Source organism: Amblyraja radiata, chromosome 4 (assembly GCF_010909765.2).
Source record: "Amblyraja radiata isolate CabotCenter1 chromosome 4, sAmbRad1.1.pri, whole genome shotgun sequence".
NCBI classification, from domain to species: Eukaryota; Metazoa; Chordata; class Chondrichthyes; order Rajiformes; family Rajidae; genus Amblyraja; species Amblyraja radiata.
In genome coordinates, this window is record NC_045959.1 from 52,080,004 (window position 1) to 52,086,003 (window position 6,000).

The following is a 6,000-nucleotide window of genomic DNA, read 5'->3' on the forward strand; positions in this document are numbered from 1 at the left end:
ACTGTTGCTCTATTCAGTTTCCCAGGGGGTCGGGACGGGACTGGAGTTGGGAGAGAAAGGTGGGTGAGTCGAGGGAGAGACAGATGGGGGTGTCTTCATTTACTGACGGCGGGTGTCTGTCACTGAAACAGGCAGGTGAGATTTCACATCCACCTTGTGTGTGCCTCTCTCTCTCTCTCCCTCCCTCTTACACAGGCTGAGAGACTCTGCCTCTGTGAGTGTACGTCTCTTTCTCCCCCTCTCCCACACACAGTAAGACCGAGGTACTGTGCTCAGTCCATCTGTGTCTCCCACATACACAGTAAAATATGTCTCCAAATGAGCCAATTCAACCAAGGGAGGATATATATAGTGTGTGAAAAAAAAAGTTACATCATTTGTGTCACGTGTAGTTCACGATGTTCATTCAAGATTTAACGGGAAAGCTCGGGAAACGGACAAGGCACTCGCACAAATAGCAGAAATGCCGAGTACCGTGGGAACTCTTTATATACCCCCCGTTATATCGTGCGAGACTCGTGCTGGACCACGACCTCTTCACTCTGGTGACATCTTGCGTCAACTCGCCCCGTGAAAAGGCCGCTTAAGGCTATTTAAAAATGTTAATCATTTATTAAGAAATGGATAGATGTTTAGATCTAGTAATTGAAGTTTGAAATTAGCTACAATTGGGTAACTAACTAATTATATGCTTTAATTTCAGGTCATCCAAGTAAGATTATTTTATATTTGTTTCAGAATGGTTCAATCTATGATAACTGAAAATTTCATTCAGTTCTCTTAATTTTTAAGAAGGTTATGGGCTTTTGACTGTCCACGATCACAGCTTTTTTGTTATGTCCATAGAAAATTAATAGGGAACAAGATGCTATTTTCCGAGTATGAAAATGGACATAACTTTTTAAATACTTGAGATATGAAAGTGAATTAGGTGTCAAATTAAACTTCTTTTTATGCTTTATCTGATGGGATAAATTGCAGACTTGATTTTTAAAATCTCAAAATTTTGTAACATTGCTACCTCTAGTATTTGATATTTCCATTTTAGTTAAAAGGTTCTCACATTCAAAAGATCGAGGCATCATTCTAGTAAAAGCTCCTTTGCACCTTTTCCAAAGCCTGCACGGTCGTCTGCCTATTCCCTCCCCAGATGCTGCCTGACCCACCGAGTCCCTCCGGCACTTAGTGTCTCTTCCCACCGCCCTTGCTTCTGGGTTGATGTTGTAATGGACAGAAGTTTCCTTTAACTAGAAAAAGAAAATCAATACATGTCAAGCGACAAGACGATGTGAACATTTAGAAGTGGGAGGGATCTGGCTCACAGCAGGAAAAAACTGTCCAAGGGTTTAAATAAACAGGAGGACGACGCCATAAGATGTTGGAGAAGGCTGGGATCCGCATCGACTAAGGTTCATACAACTCCGGTCTCCAGAGCTGGAAATGTCCTACTAAATATCTCACCCCATCCTGACTTACACCAACAACTCGATCACCAGATCTCCCCAAAGTTCCTTAACCTTTCCACAGAGAGAAACGAGATAAAAACAATGAAACTGGTACCTTGTACAACGCTGCTGAAGTCCCTTCGTTCTTTATCCAGACTCATTCAGGACAGCTTTTTGGCAAAGATAAATTGTAAGCGCCAAGGGACGATTCACAAAGGCGACTACACACAGATCTGGGCCAACAACAGCAAGCGGCCAACAGACTTTCCAAGCGCAAGCAGTGAAACGGATGACGGCGCTTCGTGCAATGATAAGAGCCGTGTAAACAATCCCGCTGCCCTCCCCGTAGACCTTGTGATTGTATGTCCTTCCCTCTTTCCCCCCGTCAACAAGACTCAATAAAACCGGCTGAGCGCGTCAAACTAGTAAATGAGACGCGCTCCCTCGATCTCATCCCCATCCCTAACCCTAACCCTGTACAGTTTCCAGCATCTGCAGTCCCTTCTTGAACATGTTACAGTATTTGTTCATGTCAGAGGGTGGTGAATCTGTGGAACTCATTGCCACAGAAGGCTATGGAGACCAAGTCAATTGATATGTTTAAGGTGGAGATTGATAGGTTTATGATTAGTAAGGGTGTCAAAGTCTTATTGGGAGAAGGCAGGAGAATGGGGTCGAGAGGAAAGATAGACCAGCCATGATTGAATGGCGGAGTAGACTTGATGGGCCAAATGACCTGATTCTGGTTCTACAAAAAAACCCCAATTTAGACAGGTACATGGATAGGACAAATTTAGAGGGATATGGGCCAAACGCAGACAGATGGGATTAGTATTGATGGGACATGTTGGCCGGTGTGGGCAAGATGGGCCGAAGGGCTTGTTTCCACATTGTAAGACTATGACTATGATTTTGCTTTGGGACTTTACAACTCTCTGGACAAGATAAAAATACCGGGGATCAGCATTAGAGGGCTTGATTTACAGTGGCACAATATGGCTGAAATGGATGGCTGTGACTGGTCTTAGACTCTCCCAACACTGGATGCAGACAACTCATCATTCTGAAGAAAGGTCCCGATGTGAAACATCACTAGCCATGTTCTCCAGAGATGCTGCCTGACCCGCTGAGTTTCTCCAGGATACCAACATACTTAACCAACGTTAAGGACTTATTCCCTTGAATATATGGATGGCCTTAGTTCCTGAGGACCATGTGATACTGTCATAATCATAGTCATAGTGGAAACAGGCCACTTGGACCCTTGTCCATTCCAATCGAGATGTCCATCCAAGGCATTTCCCCATGTTTGAACCACATCCCTCTAAACCTTCCCACATACCTATCCATGTACAGTGCTGTTAGTTTACAGTATATTGCTTCTGCTTCTTTCTTTCCGAGAAGGTGTATATTTTCTCTTTATTAAGCTTCATCTGCCATATCCCTCTCCATTCTCTCTGCCGATCAATGTCTTCTAGTGGTCTATTGCCACCCTCTAATTATATACCACACTTTCAATTAATAATCTTGAATTGACACAAAAAGCAGCTGATCACAGTAATGCTGACCACAAATCTATCAGGTTGTCATAAAAATCCATTTGGTTTTATTAATATCCTTCAGGATATGAAGTACTTGCCTTATTCATTGAGATTTCTGCTATTTCCACCCAGGTCATTCCCTCTTCTTCCGTCACCCATCAGGCAGAAGACACAAAAGCTTGAAAGCACATGCCACCAGATTCAGGAACAGCATCTTCCTTGCTGTAATCAGGCTGCTGAAGGGTCCTGCTAGAAGCTAGGGTGTAGTCTCGATTTTCCAACCTACCTCATTGTAGTGCTACTGTTACAGAGAAATGTGCAAATGCAATGAGGCAGCCAGGTTTGTAAGAGTCGTTGACGCCATGCTGAACTCCCATCTGAGGAAGTAGAGGTGTTGGTGTGCTTACTTGGTCACGGCTTCAATTGAATTGGTCCACAGCAAATTGTTGGTGATATTTACACCCGGGACTTTGAAGCTCTCGAACATTTCTACTTCAGTACCATTGATGCACTATTGAATGGGGTGTATGCTTCACCATGCTTCCTGAAGCCAGGCATGGAAATCGCTCTCAAAACAGGGGGGGACACACAATTTCTTGGTGGTCGCACGCGCATGCGCACACACACACGCGAGGCTTCGGCCGTGAGCCCTGTGGACGGTAACATCGGGAGCTGACCTGGTTGGTGACCGACTCCGAACTCCAGCAACAGCAGCTTCGTCCGCCCCGAATCGTGGGGCTTCAACCGGCCCGTTCGCGGGGGCTTCAACATCGGGAGCCTAGATTGTCTCGACGCAGCAATTTGACCGTGGTGCGGTGAAAGATTCCGCGGCTGGGCGATGAAAATCCCCGCGAACGGGCTGATTCAAGTTCCGCTCTATGATCTTTGCTCCACCAGGACATCTCCCTCCTCCAATCACCGCGCTCTATCCTCAGTCCCACCCCTCTATTTCCACCTCTGACCGACACCTCCCTCCTCCAATCATCGCGCTGAATCATCATGGTCCCCTCCCCCCCCCACTGCCTGCTGACCGACGTCTTTCTCGTCTAATCGGCGCCCTCAATCATCAGTCCCACCCCCACTGTCTCGCGGAAAGCGGAGATTTTTAATAGATTTTTTTAACCAAATTTTAAAATTACAAATCATAGGGGAGGGGGGGGGGGGGGGGAGTCGTCCACCGCCTCTCAAAACATGGGGGGGACGTGTCCCCTCTGTCCCCCCCTCCCCCCCGGGATTTCCGCCCCCTGCCTGAAGCCAATAACCAGCTCCTTCAAAGGTTCAATGGTTCAATAGTGCTTTCGGGTGGCACAGTGGTAGAGCTACTGCCTTACAGCGCCAGAGACCCGGGTTTGATCCTGACCACGGGCGCTTGTCTGCATGGAGTTTGTACGTTCTCCCCGTGACCTGTATGGGTTTTCTCTGAGATCTTCAGTTTCCTCCCACACTTCAAAGACGTATAGATTTTGTAGGTTAATTGGCTTGGTATAAATGTAAATTGTCCCTAGTGTGTGTAGGATGGTGTTAATGTCCAGAGATCGCAGGTCGGTGCAGACTCGGTGGGTCAAAGGGCCGTATCTCTAAACTAAACTAAACTATTGTCTCATGTACGTCGTGTCCGTCGTCGTGACCGGCTCCATCCTCCGGGTGTCTGGTCTTTGGGTACGAGCAGGGCCCAGCTTGGGATCTCACCCCCGACCGACCGCAGCCCACTGGGTCTTAGTGTGTTTGGCTGCGGGGGACGAGCAGGGGCCGGCTCGGCAGCTTCCCGCTAACAGGCCGCGGCCCTTGATTTTGCTGATATTGAGGGAGAGGTTAGACACAAAATGGGTTTCCCAATGTTCTCGATCCGAAACGTCACCCATTCCTTCTCTCCAGAGATGCTGCCTGTCCAGCTGAGTTTCTCCAGCATTTTGTGTCTATCTTCAATTTAAACCAGCATCTGCAGTTCTTTCTTACGCATTGAGGGAGAGGTTGTTGTCTTTATACCATATTGCAAAGAAGGGGGAGGAGGGGGGAGATGGGGAGAGGAGATGGGGAGAGAAGGGGGGGAGAAGCCAGACAACGTTTAATAAACTTTAGCAGGCATGTAACATTACCGGTCGGTTTTCCTTGGTTCTGAAAACTCGTGCTTACGTTTTTTCCCCCAATGAGCCAATTAAAATGCCCGGTCAGAAAAGGAGATTGCCTACGGCTACCTCGACTACCTATAACTACGTGGCGACCCCACTACCACTGTACTATGAGTTCAAAAGAACCATGCCGACCAAATTTTACTCGTGGAAAAATTTTCAACATGGACCAAACTGAGGCAGCGAGTATGCGGGAACTTCTCTCGAGCATGAAGGAGAGTTACAGTGACCTCCTAGGACCACGTGTCGACCATGCTGCGAGTTTGTGGTGAGCGCAAACTCTTCTAAACTCGCAATTTAGGTCGCCATAGTGGGACAGGCCCTTAATGGTGAGTGTATAGGGAACTTGCAGGCCACTTGTATTGAGAATGGTCGTCAAGGATGTTTTTATCACCTATCCTGACTGATTGCGATCTCTCAGTCAGGAAATCAAGGATCCAGTGATGGAGGGAGGTGCTGACCATGAGTTTGGAGATGAGTTTGGGTGGGATTATGGTGTTTAAGGAAAAGCTATAGTCAACAAATCGAAGATAACATTATCTAGCTGTCTCAGCAACGGGTATATATCCCCCTCATGATTTTATACACCTTTATAAGATCACCCCTCAGCCTCCTGTGCTCCAAGGAATAAAGTCCTAGCCTGCCCCAGCCTCTCCCTATAGTTCAGCCTGTGATTCCTGGCAACATCCTCATAAATCATCTTTACACTCTTTCCAGCTTAATGCCATTCTTCCTATAGCTGGGTGACCAAAACTGAACACAATAGATGACCAAATTCAAAGTCACCAATGTGTCGTAGAACTGTAACATAACATCCCAAATTCTATAACCAATATCCTGAATGATGCAGGCCGATGTACCAAAAGCCTTCTTGACAGCCCAATG

The 6,000-nt window shown here is 46.8% G+C and overlaps 1 protein-coding gene across 1 annotated transcript in view; it reads right to left on the reverse strand.

Annotated features, from left to right (window-relative positions):
• Nucleotides 1–1,685, reverse strand: part of LOC116972100 (melanocortin receptor 5-like) — a 34,794-nt gene extending 33,109 nt beyond the window's left edge. Inside the window, exon 1 of the mRNA XM_033019443.1 lies at nt 1,561–1,685. The gene's annotated coding sequence lies outside the window, so the exon portion shown is untranslated. The remainder of the gene's footprint in view (nt 1–1,560) is intronic.
• Between the last annotated feature and the right edge of the window lie 4,315 nt (nt 1,686–6,000).